This window comes from Pyrus communis, chromosome 14 (assembly GCF_041283825.1).
Source record: "Pyrus communis isolate YQ-2024b chromosome 14, ASM4128382v1, whole genome shotgun sequence".
Classification (NCBI taxonomy): domain Eukaryota; kingdom Viridiplantae; phylum Streptophyta; class Magnoliopsida; order Rosales; family Rosaceae; genus Pyrus; species Pyrus communis.
The window spans coordinates 15,347,049-15,360,639 of record NC_142578.1 but is presented as its reverse complement, the minus strand read 5'-3'; the positions used below and the strand labels follow the sequence as shown (position 1 = coordinate 15,360,639).

At 43.9% G+C, this 13,591-nt stretch overlaps 2 long non-coding RNA genes across 2 annotated transcripts; both read right to left on the bottom strand.

Moving 5' to 3' along the window:
* Positions 1–1,327: 1,327 nt before the first annotated feature.
* On the bottom strand, positions 1,328–2,914 carry LOC148691290 (uncharacterized). The gene is made up of 3 exons (XR_015955418.1): positions 2,816–2,914; positions 2,611–2,732; positions 1,328–2,078 (listed from the first exon to the last, which is right to left on the bottom strand). It is a non-coding gene; the product is annotated as an uncharacterized LOC148691290 (long non-coding RNA).
* A 6,305-nt stretch (positions 2,915–9,219) lies between these two features.
* On the bottom strand, positions 9,220–10,124 carry LOC148691289 (uncharacterized). Its single transcript, XR_015955421.1, has 3 exons — positions 10,026–10,124; positions 9,821–9,942; positions 9,220–9,288 (listed from the first exon to the last, which is right to left on the bottom strand). It is a non-coding gene; the product is annotated as an uncharacterized LOC148691289 (long non-coding RNA).
* Between the last annotated feature and the right edge of the window lie 3,467 nt (positions 10,125–13,591).

The following is a 13,591-nucleotide window of genomic DNA, read 5'->3' as shown; positions in this document are numbered from 1 at the left end:
CCTAAACGTTCATACAATTCAAGTTTGAGTTGTTGGAATGTTTAGGTGATTCTTTGATTTCAATGTTTCATTTTAATTCTCTTTGTTTTGTACGTATAAGGAATGGAAGAGAAGAGTGCCTAAACGTTCATACAATTCAAGTTTGAGTTGTTGGAATGTTTAGGTGTTTCTTTGATTTCAACGTAATGAGGAACTAAAACCCCCTTTAGCTAGGGGGTGATTCGAAATAAATGTTTATGCTTGCATTTTGATTTGATTACTTCTAATTGCGTTTCATAAGTTGTGGTTCAATTTGTTTAACCGTTTGATTGATAACTTATTTATGTATGTTTATTGAGAGTGTACACTTAATTTTCATGCATGAATATGACGCTAGAATATAAGTGAGTTTCACCTAATAGTTACGAACTTATATTCACAAGTAGTGGAGGTTGCTTATAAACAATCGCGTTAAATGAATTCTTGGCATAAGTTTCATGCGTATTCCATAGTAACGAATGCCTCGTCAACACTTAAAGTTTTCATGATGCTTAATGATTTTTGATTGTATCTTTATTGTGCTTTTCACGTAAAGGACTTTTGGAGAATGTTGTGAATTGCGTTGCGCTAACCCATCCAATTCATTAACTTAAGGAAAACTTGACGGTTAATTTAAGCGGACCTAATTGACCCGGGGCGTTGAGAATTAATGATTTGTTGAAATGCAATTGGAAATCTTTTTATTATGCAAGTGTAACATGTATGGAGATGAACCCCTTAGCTATTCTATCATCCATTCATTCCATTTCATCAATTCCATATTTACATTCTGTTTTAATTTGTTCATTTAATTTAATTTCGTATAAACTTAAATCCCCCTTTGACACACCCCGACCGAGATCAGGGCGTGCTGGCCGTCACACGAAGGTGACGTAACCATGTGCGCGTGCGGAAGCTAATTAAGAAGGTAATATAAAAGTACGAATAGTTAAAAACCTAATAACACACAAAGTACTAGTGTATGTGAGACACAATTCAGAGCAAGTCTACAACAGTCCAAAAGGAAAAGATACGACATATGTACACCCGAAGGTGACCCTACAATGGTGAGTGTCTGTCAGAAATTGCCGGGACGCCCTCTGGGGAAAACCACCGAACCTTCTAGACCACTAGAACCTGGAGGGGCGCAAAAACAAAAGCGTGAGTGGGCAAAAACAAAGTTCTTTGAAAACTCTTTAGCAAAATACGTTCTAACCCCTCGCCGTAAAACCTGTATACTTCCCAGAAAATGAACATATATACGTATGTATAGATATGTCAATCATGTCCCATGATATGCCATTCATGCTCACAATATGCCATTCATGCTTGAGAATATGCCACAATAGAATCTCATAATAAATGTAAATGCTCAAGCGTAAATCACATCACAATATATAATCTGGCAGCCGGGAGTCACCTAACGTGACATGTACCGCTGCACCTAGAGCTCCACGCTCAACTCAATCACTGAATCTGCACACGAGTCGGAACCACCTAACGTGGTCTGCACGACAAGCTGGGTGTAATATATATGTATGCTCTAGTGCTACGATCACGTGAAGCTGTGCGATAAATCGCGGGTCACCTACAAGTCGGAACCACCTAATGTGATCTCTACGACAGGCTTGCACCTAACTTGGATCCAAGACGAGCATGCGGTGCTGGTGAACATACACGTGAAGGCTGTGCCCTGGCCCTGGACGGGAGCACTAACACCGGGGGTGCAGATTATGAGCTCTCTAAGCATTTCAACTACTATTGCATAATAAACAGGAATGTATAACCACCTGAATACCGCTTACCTGGCACTTACCTGTGCATCCACAGCACCAAATACACATGTATATATGTATGTATGTCACCAATAATACATGCAATGATGCGTAAACAACATTCATATAATGCATGGCATAAAACAATAACCTTTTCTATTTAATTTCTGGGAATTAATATGTATATAGGTATATACGGAAAACAAAAGCCCACTCACTGATAATTAGAAGGGTCGTAGCCCCCCTGCCTCGAGTGTGTACGCTCGTCCTCGGAAAACGAATCACCTATACGCGACAAAGTTACGAAAACATTAATTTAAAAGCACCTAAGCAACTTCTCGTAATAACTTCTCATACATTGCTCAAATTGGACAAATGAATATACCAATGTGATCTACACAACCTCAGGATCACACCCATATTTTTAGAAAAATTTTTGGACCACGCACGCGCCCCCACGCGCCTGACCCCGCACGGACCTACGCGCCCCCACGCGCGGCCCACGTGCACTGCACACTGACGGTGTCAACAGACGCCGTCAGGAATATTCCGTTAACTGACGGAATATTCCGTCAAATCTAACCAGATTCCGTCCACTGCCGTTAGGAATATTCCGTTAGACTTAACGGAATATTCCTCTTTCTTCTCCGGCGAACCTCCGGCGCCGGCGACGGCGCCGGAAAACTGGGTAATTTTCAAACCTTGTTTTCTCCTTCGTTTTTCAACCAAATTTCACGTTCTTTATACCAAAATGAAGCCTAGGACTAGTAGAACAACGTTAGACTAGTTTTAAGGCCTAAAAATTGCTAGATCATACCTGTCTTCAACTTCAAGAATCGGCCAACTTCGTACAGGACGATCCCGACGTCCAAATTCACCCAACGAACCACTCCGAGGCTCCTTGGGACCTCACAAACACATCTACAAGCTTAGAATCTCCTAAAACAAGCTAGATTAGGTTTGCATGAACAGTGCAATAATCGGACCTCGTTGAAACGACGTGAAAACAACGATATCCTTACCTGAAAATGGCACCTTTGAACTCCTCTCAGCTCCACGAACACGATGGTGGTCTTGGTTTCTTGTTTGGTGAAGATTTGATTAGGTTTGTATGTGTCCGTGTGTAGAGGAAGAAGAAGAAGGTGAACTCGGGGAGGACGAGAGAGAGAGAGACAGAGAGACAAAGAGTGAGGGAATGAGGGAGAGAATCCCGGGAGAAAAGAGAGTGTATGAGTGTGTGTGGTCCCACCACATCACACAACACAAAACTAATCGTACACGAACGAACTAGGGGTAATAACGTAAATTTAAATGTACGTTTCTTTAGTTTCGGGACGGGATGTTACAACCTACCCTCCTTAATAGAATTTCGTCCCGAAATTCAAAACAACCTCAATACACCCCTAATAGTCAAAGAATAATCTAGGATACAAATCCCTCATTCGTTCTTCTGTCTCCCATGTAGCTTCTTCAACCGAGTGACTCCTCCACAAAACTTTCACCAAATTCACCGTCTTGTTCCTCAGAACCTTTTCTTTCCAATCTAAGATCGTTAACGGTTCCTCGTCGTACGTCAAATCTGGATTTATCTCTAACGGTTGAGGAGGTATCACATGCAATGGATCAGCAACGTAATGTCGGAGCATAGACACGTGAAAAACGTTATGCACTTTAGCCAACTCCGGAGGCAACTCCAACCTATAAGCTACCTCACCAACTTTTTCTGTGACTATGTACGGTCCGATATACCTGGGACTCAACTTCCCTTTCTTTCCAAACCGCACAACACCTCTCCACGGTGAAAGCTTCAGAAATACCCAATCTCCGACCTCATACGTTCTGTCCGTAGCATGCCGATCTGCTAAACTTTTCTGTCTGTCCTGAGCTGCTTTCAGGTTAGACCTAATTACCTGAACATTTTGAGTCGTCTCCTCGACAATCTCCGGACCTACCAAGACTCTCTCGCCAACCTCTGACCAACATAACGGAGTGCGACAAGATCTACCATACAAAGCTTCGAATGGCGCCATGCCAATGCTCGAATGGAAACTGTTGTTGTAAGCAAATTCCATCAAATCTAACCGCTGGTGCCAAGCATCACTAAACTGTAACACTGATGCTCGCAGCATATCCTCCAAGGTCTGAATAGTTCTCTCTGACTGTCCGTCTGTCTGTGGATGATATGCTGTACTGTATAGTAGTCTCGTACCCAAAGCTTCCTGAAAAGCTACCCAAAACTTCGATGTAAATCGTGGATCACGATCCGAGACAATACTTACAGGGACACCATGGTACTTCACAACCTTTGAGATAAACAACTCTGCTAACCGGCTCAAAGAGTACTTCTCTCTCACTGGAATGAAATGTGCCGATTTAGTGAGTCGATCAACGATCACCCAAATGCCATCAAAGCCATTATGTGTACGCGGCAACTTGTACACAAAATCCATAGTGATATTTTCCCATTTCCACTCTGGAACGGGAAGCGGCTGCGATAGCCCAAATGGCTTCTTTCTTTCTGCTTTAACCTGTTGACAAACAGCACACCTGCTCACATACTCAGCTATCTCCCTTTTCATACCCGGCCAATAGTAAAATGGTCGAATGGTATGATACATTTTAGTTGCTCCTGGGTGCATGGCATAAGCCGAGATATGAGCTTCATCGAGAATTTCCTTCTTCAATTCCACATTACTAGGCACGAACATTCTACCCTCTAACATCAACATGCCATCAGAATCACGAACTCTGAGATCTCGCCTCCTTCCTTGATCTCGAGCTCGGATTAGTTCTTGAATCTGTTCATCAGCTACCTGAGCTTCAAGCACCCGATCAACTAAGATTGGCCTAACTTGAAAATTAGCAAGTAATGCCACTTCTCGATCTTCTGCTTCTAACCTTACTCCCGTAGCACGTAAGTCCACCAAAAGAGGAATACGACTAGCGTACAACGCATTGATACGGCCATGTGACTTCCTGCTAAGTGCATCGGCTACTACGTTCGCACGACCAGGGTGATAATCAATCGTGCAATCGTAATCGCTGAGCAACTCCAACCACCTCCGTTGACGAAGATTAAGTTCCTTCTGGGTGAAGAGATACTGAAGACTCTTGTGATCTGTGAAGATCCTACACTTTTCCCCATAAAGATAGTGTCTCCACAACTTCAATGCAAAGATAATAGCAGCCAACTCCAAATCATGTGTAGGGTAATTCATCTCATGGGTTTTCAACTGCCGCGAAGCATAAGCAATCACCCTACCATGCTGCATCAATACACATCCCAGACCATTCAAGGAAGCATCGCTATAAACCTCGAAATCACCGCTATCGTCCGGGAGTGCCAAAACAGGTGCATTAGTAAGACAATGCTTCAACTGCTGGAAACTTTGCTCACACTTATCATTCCACTCAAACTTAACATCTTTCCTTGTTAACCTCGTCAGTGGCAAGGCAATTACCGAAAAATCCTTAACGAATCTCCGATAATATCCCGCCAAACCAATGAAACTTCTCACCTCAGTGACGGTTCGTGGTTGCTCCCAACTCTCTACAGCTGCAACCTTCTGAGGATCAACAAGAATACCTTGAGCAGAAATGATGTGCCCCAAAAACGCGACTTGATCTAACCAGAACTGGCACTTGCTAAACTTAGCATACAATTGGTGTTCTCTCAACCTCTTCAACACCAAAGTAAGATGTCGGACATGCTCCGCTTTTGACTTAGAATACACCAGAATATCGTCAATGAAGACAATGACAAATCTATCCAGGTAAGGTTGAAATACCCGGTTCATTAAATCCATAAAAGCTGCTGGTGCATTCGTCAACCCAAACGGCATAACCAAAAACTCGTAATGACCGTAACGAGTCCTGAACGCCGTCTTAGGAACATCATCCCTACTAATCTTCAGCTGATAGTACCCAGACCTCAAGTCTATCTTAGAAAATACACAAGCACCTCTCAGCTGATCAAACAAATCATCGATACGAGGCAATGGATAACGGTTTTTAATCGTCACCCGATTCAATTGTCTGTAGTCGATACACAGCCTCAAAGTCCCATCTTTCTTTTTCACAAATAACACTGGAGCGCCCCAAGGTGAAATACTAGGCTGAATAAATCCCTTATTCACTAATTCCTGTAACTGCACTTTCAATTCCCTTAACTCAGCAGGAGCCATACGATAAGGAGTTAAAGAAATAGGATTGGTACCTGGAAGCAACTCAACATTGAAATCCACGTCTCGATCCGGGGGTAAACCAGGTAAATCCTCAGGAAAAACATCAGGGAAGTGTCTGACCACTCTCACATCCTCAATTCTACTAGGAACGGTCTCCTCTAGCACCACATGAGCTAGATACCCCTGACAACCTTTAGTCAACAACTTCTTCGCTCGCAAAGCCGAAATAACGCCGTGTCTTACTCCACTCTGTTCACCCACAAAAGTAACCTCGGGTAATCCAGGGCGGTGAAACGTAACTACTTTCCCGTAACAATCAATGTTGGCACGATAGAAGTGCAACCAATCCGTGCCCAAAATCACATCAAAATCGACAATATCTAACGGGATAAGATCAGCGGGCATAACGACACCCTCTACTATCACTGGACATCCTGGGTACATACAATCTACAACACATCTCTCTCCTCTAGGCATAGCGAACTCTAAATCGTACCCTAGAGGTGTGGGGCAAGGTTGCGTTACTTGAGCAAATGTATGAGAAATAACGGAATGTGTAGCTCCACAATCAATTAAGACTCTAGCAAAATAACCAAGAATGTTTAACGTACCCATAATCAAGTCCGGGTTGTTCTGAGCATCCTGCAGGGAAATATTGTGAATACGCCCTTGGCCCTGCTGTCGTCCGCCACGACCTCTGCTCGCTTGAACACCGCGACCTTGAACTCCACGCCCCTGACTGGGCTGACCCATTTGTCTCGAAGACCCGGCACTACTAGTAGCAATCTCACCCTGCTGATATTGTCCTCCTTGGTACCATTGAGAACCACCCGTTGGAGCTGGAGGATACGGCATGTAATTGCTGGGATACGAGGGATAACCACCTTGTGAATACGGGTCCTGGGGGTACTGATACGGTCCCGGAGCATAGGGAACAACATCACCCTGATAGTGATAGGCACCACCTCTACCTGCTTGCCCATAAGTACTCGGACCTTGGATTTGCCGAATCGGTGCAGGTGGCGGCAGAAAGGTCTGCTGCGGCTTCTGCTGCTGACCCTGGGGACAATCCATCGCTCTATGTCCCAACCGTCCACACGTGAAACAAGCACCGCTGATCTGCCTGCACTCGCCGAAGTGTCGGTTATTACACCTACGGCAAAATGGGGGTCGGTTTCGGCCACCATCACCTTGTCTCTGGCCTCGAGCACTTCCATAAAATCTACCTCCACGTCCTTGTCCAGAGGCACTGAAACCACCACTAGACGAACTCGAGCTGGCACCACCCTTTTTAAAGTTCTGAGTCTGGCGAGGCCCAAGCGACACTTGACCTTTCCCCTTATCATCTTTCTTTTCGTCACTGTCACTAGACATATTCTCTGAGTCCTCTATTCTCAACAGTATCTCATAGAACTCCTGGTAGGACTCACAGTGAGTAGTAGTGGCCATAGAACGCCATCTCTTTCTAGTGCCCAAGCGAAAACGACGAAGCATCTCCGCCGGATTACCAGCGACATCAGGATAGTAACGAGATAAATCAGTGAACTTACGATAATACTCGTTAGCCGTCATTTTTCGCTGTTTTAACTCAGTGAATTCCTGTTTCTTACGGTCGATATACTCAGGAGGTACAAATCTCCTTTGAAACACGTCTTTGAAAACATTCCAATCGGTCCTCTGAGCTGGAGTCAACCTACGAAGTTCTTGCTCCCACCAAGCTGCAGACTCCATCTCCAGAAACCAAGAGGTTGTCTCAACCCACCTATCCATAGGAAGGTTCCCCTGGTTATGCAACACACGAAAAGTCTTCTCTATGTGTTCTAACCAACGTTCTGCGCCTTCGTGACCCTCATTACCTTTAAACTTATCCAACTTCAGGTTATACATAGTTTCCAGAGGAGTCCTCTGGGGAGGGCGCATCACTGTTTGAAGGGCTGTGGCAATCACTTCCCCCAACTGAGTAAGATCAGGAAAACTAGACTCATCTGAGCGACGTGGTTCCCGACGAGGCGGCATGATTCTGACAGAAGACACCAACTATTAGAATACTCACAAAGACACAGGACTGCCAAACCTAGGCTCTGATACCAAGCTGACACACCCCGACCGAGATCAGGGCGTGCTGGCCGTCACACGAAGGTGACGTAACCATGTGCGCGTGCGGAAGCTAATTAAGAAGGTAATATAAAAGTACGAATAGTTAAAAACCTAATAACACACAAAGTACTAGTGTATGTGAGACACAATTCAGAGCAAGTCTACAACAGTCCAAAAGGAAAAGATACGACATATGTACACCCGAAGGTGACCCTACAATGGTGAGTGTCTGTCAGAAATTGCCGGGACGCCCTCTGGGGAAAACCACCGAACCTTCTAGACCACTAGAACCTGGAGGGGCGCAAAAACAAAAGCGTGAGTGGGCAAAAACAAAGTTCTTTGAAAACTCTTTAGCAAAATACGTTCTAACCCCTCGCCGTAAAACCTGTATACTTCCCAGAAAATGAACATATATACGTATGTATAGATATGTCAATCATGTCCCATGATATGCCATTCATGCTCACAATATGCCATTCATGCTTGAGAATATGCCACAATAGAATCTCATAATAAATGTAAATGCTCAAGCGTAAATCACATCACAATATATAATCTGGCAGCCGGGAGTCACCTAACGTGACATGTACCGCTGCACCTAGAGCTCCACGCTCAACTCAATCACTGAATCTGCACACGAGTCGGAACCACCTAACGTGGTCTGCACGACAAGCTGGGTGTAATATATATGTATGCTCTAGTGCTACGATCACGTGAAGCTGTGCGATAAATCGCGGGTCACCTACAAGTCGGAACCACCTAATGTGATCTCTACGACAGGCTTGCACCTAACTTGGATCCAAGACGAGCATGCGGTGCTGGTGAACATACACGTGAAGGCTGTGCCCTGGCCCTGGACGGGAGCACTAACACCGGGGGTGCAGATTATGAGCTCTCTAAGCATTTCAACTACTATTGCATAATAAACAGGAATGTATAACCACCTGAATACCGCTTACCTGGCACTTACCTGTGCATCCACAGCACCAAATACACATGTATATATGTATGTATGTCACCAATAATACATGCAATGATGCGTAAACAACATTCATATAATGCATGGCATAAAACAATAACCTTTTCTATTTAATTTCTGGGAATTAATATGTATATAGGTATATACGGAAAACAAAAGCCCACTTACTGATAATTAGAAGGGTCGTAGCCCCCCTGCCTCGAGTGTGTACGCTCGTCCTCGGAAAACGAATCACCTATACGCGACAAAGTTACGAAAACATTAATTTAAAAGCACCTAAGCAACTTCTCGTAATAACTTCTCATACATTGCTCAAATTGGACAAATGAATATACCAATGTGATCTACACAACCTCAGGATCACACCCATATTTTTAGAAAAATTTTTGGACCACGCACGCGCCCCCACGCGCCTGACCCCGCACGGACCTACGCGCCCCCACGCGCGGCCCACGTGCACTGCACACTGACGGTGTCAACAGACGCCGTCAGGAATATTCCGTTAACTGACGGAATATTCCGTCAAATCTAACCAGATTCCGTCCACTGCCGTTAGGAATATTCCGTTAGACTTAACGGAATATTCCTCTTTCTTCTCCGGCGAACCTCCGGCGCCGGCGACGGCGCTGGAAAACTGGGTAATTTTCAAACCTTGTTTTCTCCTTCGTTTTTCAACCAAATTTCACGTTCTTTATACCAAAATGAAGCCTAGGACTAGTAGAACAACGTTAGACTAGTTTTAAGGCCTAAAAATTGCTAGATCATACCTGTCTTCAACTTCAAGAATCGGCCAACTTCGTACAGGACGATCCCGACGTCCAAATTCACCCAACGAACCACTCCGAGGCTCCTTGGGACCTCACAAACACATCTACAAGCTTAGAATCTCCTAAAACAAGCTAGATTAGGTTTGCATGAACAGTGCAATAATCGGACCTCGTTGAAACGACGTGAAAACAACGATATCCTTACCTGAAAATGGCACCTTTGAACTCCTCTCAGCTCCACGAACACGATGGTGGTCTTGGTTTCTTGTTTGGTGAAGATTTGATTAGGTTTGTATGTGTCCGTGTGTAGAGGAAGAAGAAGAAGGTGAACTCGGGGAGGAAGAGAGAGAGAGAGACAGAGAGACAAAGAGTGAGGGAATGAGGGAGAGAATCCCGGGAGAAAAGAGAGTGTATGAGTGTGTGTGGTCCCACCACATCACACAACACAAAACTAATCGTACACGAACGAACTAGGGGTAATAACGTAAATTTAAATGTACGTTTCTTTAGTTTCGGGACGGGATGTTACACCCTTTACTTTAATGTCAATTTAGTTAGAAATCGTTTTAGTTTGTGTTTTTTTTAAAGCATTTTGAGTTTTTGGTTTGTCTTAGTGTTTTAAACTTTAATTTTGCATTCTTTGAGTCTAGTTTAGTGTTTTAAACCTTATTTTACGTTTTTGAGTCAGTTTCCAAGAGATTTGCATTCCCTCCTAATCCCCGGTCCAGAACGATCCCTACTTACATACTTACTACAATTGATAAAAAGAGGGTTTAATTTGTGTGCGTATAAATCTCGCATCAAATTTTGGCGCCGTTGCCGGGGATTAGCAAATTTGCTAATCTCTTGGATTGTTTGTTTCTGTTATTATTTTAGTTTTAGTTTTTTATTTTTGTTTTGTTTGTTGAATTCAAATACTAGAGAAGAACAACATGGCACTTGATAATGCTTCTCTTTTGTCACAGCTCATGGAAAGGTCTCAAATGCAAAGAGTTGATATATTGAATCTTCAATCAAGGAATAACGTGTTTTCCAATACTTACAATTCGGATTGGAGTGATCATTCAAACTCTATGTGGTGGGAACCTCAAAATGCTCAACAAGGAGGATATTGGCAGCCACCACAACCTCATATTCAATATGCCCAACCAAACTTAAGTTCGTCAATAGATTATAATCAAAAGCTTAACGAATTAATTTGTTTGGTGCAGGGCTCACAAAATCAAGGCAATGAGGCTCGACAAGAAGACAAAAGGTTGGACCACTTGGAAAAGCAAATTGGGCAGATCGCGGAGTTCGTAGGACAATTTTGCGACCAAGGCAAACTCCCTAGTTCAACCATTGTAAAACCGAAGGGAGAATTTGAAGCACCTTTGCTGGAAGCACTTATTGCTCCTACGCCATCTAATTCAAGTAAGGTTGTTCCAATTAGTTCTAACCCCATTCCACCTAATATCCCTATTCCTTGCAGGTTCATGAATTCCAAGGAAGAAGAAAGTGAAAAAGACATCTTGGAAGACCTTCCAAAGGTGCAAAGTAGGGAATTTCATGAATTCATTAAAGAGGATATACTTGAGACAACAATGCCCAAAGAAGTTGAATTTGATGACATTGGACAAGTCATAACCATCACATGCAATCTGGCCAAGTCCAATATCCCTGAAACTTTCAAAGGAGTGGTGTTTGTCATTGAGTTCTTGTCAGACAAAACAAGTAAGTCATTTTTTTTCAAATTCCATTACATTTTATACTAACTTGTTGTTTTTTTTGAATCAGGCACCTACATTAGAATTCAAACCAATGCCGGTTCACTTCAAGTATCACCTTCCATTCAAGGACCAATTCCATGCCGTTTGATTTTATTTATGTTAATATAAAAAAAAAATAATAATAAAAAAAAAAGAAAAAAAAAAAAAGAAAGATACTAAACATGGAGAAAGGTGGAGCTTCACAAAGGTTGTTTGCGTGAAGCCCCACTACGAGGCGCAGAAGCGGAAGGCATAGAAGCGGGAGGCATCGGAGCGGAAGCTATCGGAGCGGAAGCCATCAGAGCGGGAGGCATCGGAGCTAGAGCATTCCAGGCCTCAATACTTGGCCAAGCGCTGGATGACCCAGGAAAAAGGTGCCTCTGGAGATAAGACGCAAGCCTTTGACGATCAGTGTAAATTCGACCCTCAGATTCTTGCAGCTCATCAAGCTTCCTCTTCATGCCCGACGAATAGTTATTTGCAAGCACATGCAAACTTCTATTCTCGTACTTAAGCTGCTGGATCTCTTGCTTAAGACTTTCCACCTCCGCCATCAATGATTCCACCTGACGGGAGCGGGCAAGCAGGCGTTGGCCCATGTTGGACACAGAGCTCGCACACTGAACACTAAGTGCGAGGGACTCTTGAACGGCCAACTCATCGGACCGTCCTGACAGCAGCCTACTATCTTTTGGAGTGAGGAGGTTCCTAGCTACTATTGTAGCTGTTGTGGCGTCCTGCATCACGGAGTCTTCACCTGTAAGAAGACCGTTAGAAGATAAAAAAGAAGGGCGCCATACATTACCTTGACGGGGCGCAACCGGATCGCTGCTGAGACTCAAATCTAAGCTAAGGTTCGATGAGTTTGCCATTTTCGAAAGTGTTCAAAGAGAAGGGGTGGATGGAGTTAAAATTTCAAAGGGCCGGAGACGATGTTCAAGAATGGGAAATCTTCAGAGTGTGTATGTTGGCGGTGATCGATAGCTCTATAAAAAGCCAAGGCGACGCGTCCACCGATTCAAAGAGCCGGAATTTCCGGCGTAAGTTAGGCGACGCTTTCTCGGCTTTTCAGAAAACGCGTTCAACTTTGTCAAAAGATTTCTGAGAAAGCTGAAAACACGTGGAGGCCATCATCGCAACTACACGTCTTTAGCCGACAAGCGCAAAGTTCGGCGACGCTTTCTCTACTTTTCAGAAAACGCGTGCAGCTTTGTCAAAAGGAGACGCATCTGCACTACCACGTGTCGTTCAGAAAGAGAAGGGGCGTCGTTCAGAAATCGAAGGGGCGCCTGCTCAGAAATCGAAGAGGCGTCGTTCTGATATCGAAGAGACATTTGTCGACAAGGGTAAAAGAACAGTACCACCACTTGATATTATCTCTATATATGTCGACCTTCGTCTTTTATGGCAAGGCAAACCTGAAGAAAAATGCCCAACTCTCCCTCACCTCTGAGGGCGCACTCCCAGCAAAGCCTTTCGAAAGACTCAATTCTTTCTTCTTCCCCAAAGATGATACCAGATGCCTGGAGTACATATGACCCAGGAGGAAACAGCACAACAAATACATGTGCTGATTCATTCACCGCTTCTTCAAAAGCAAAGGTATCTCATATCATCAAGGTCAAAAGCAAAAGTATCTCATATCATGCTCTTTCCCTGTCTTTTTCTTTGTCCTTGTTCTTACTCGCATGGCAAAGTAAAAGAAGCAATCAGCCGGCACTTGGAGTCAATCTTCCGATCTGGAGCCAACTGCCTGGAATCTATTCCTGATTGCTTACCTAGCGTTGCTCTCGAGTAGTCATCTTCAACGGTTGATACACTTCCGGAGAAGGGACCACTTCTGCAAAGGGGAGCGAGTAAGGCAAGTGAAAATGATACATTGAAGAATGTGGAGACAAACATAGGTTGAGTTTTCCTCCAACCCTTTTCAATACGAATTGGAAAGATTGAACAAAGAAACAGACCAAAGGGGTAAGCTCAGACCTTCGGGGAAGACCAAAAGAATCCTCCAGCCCAGTAGCAC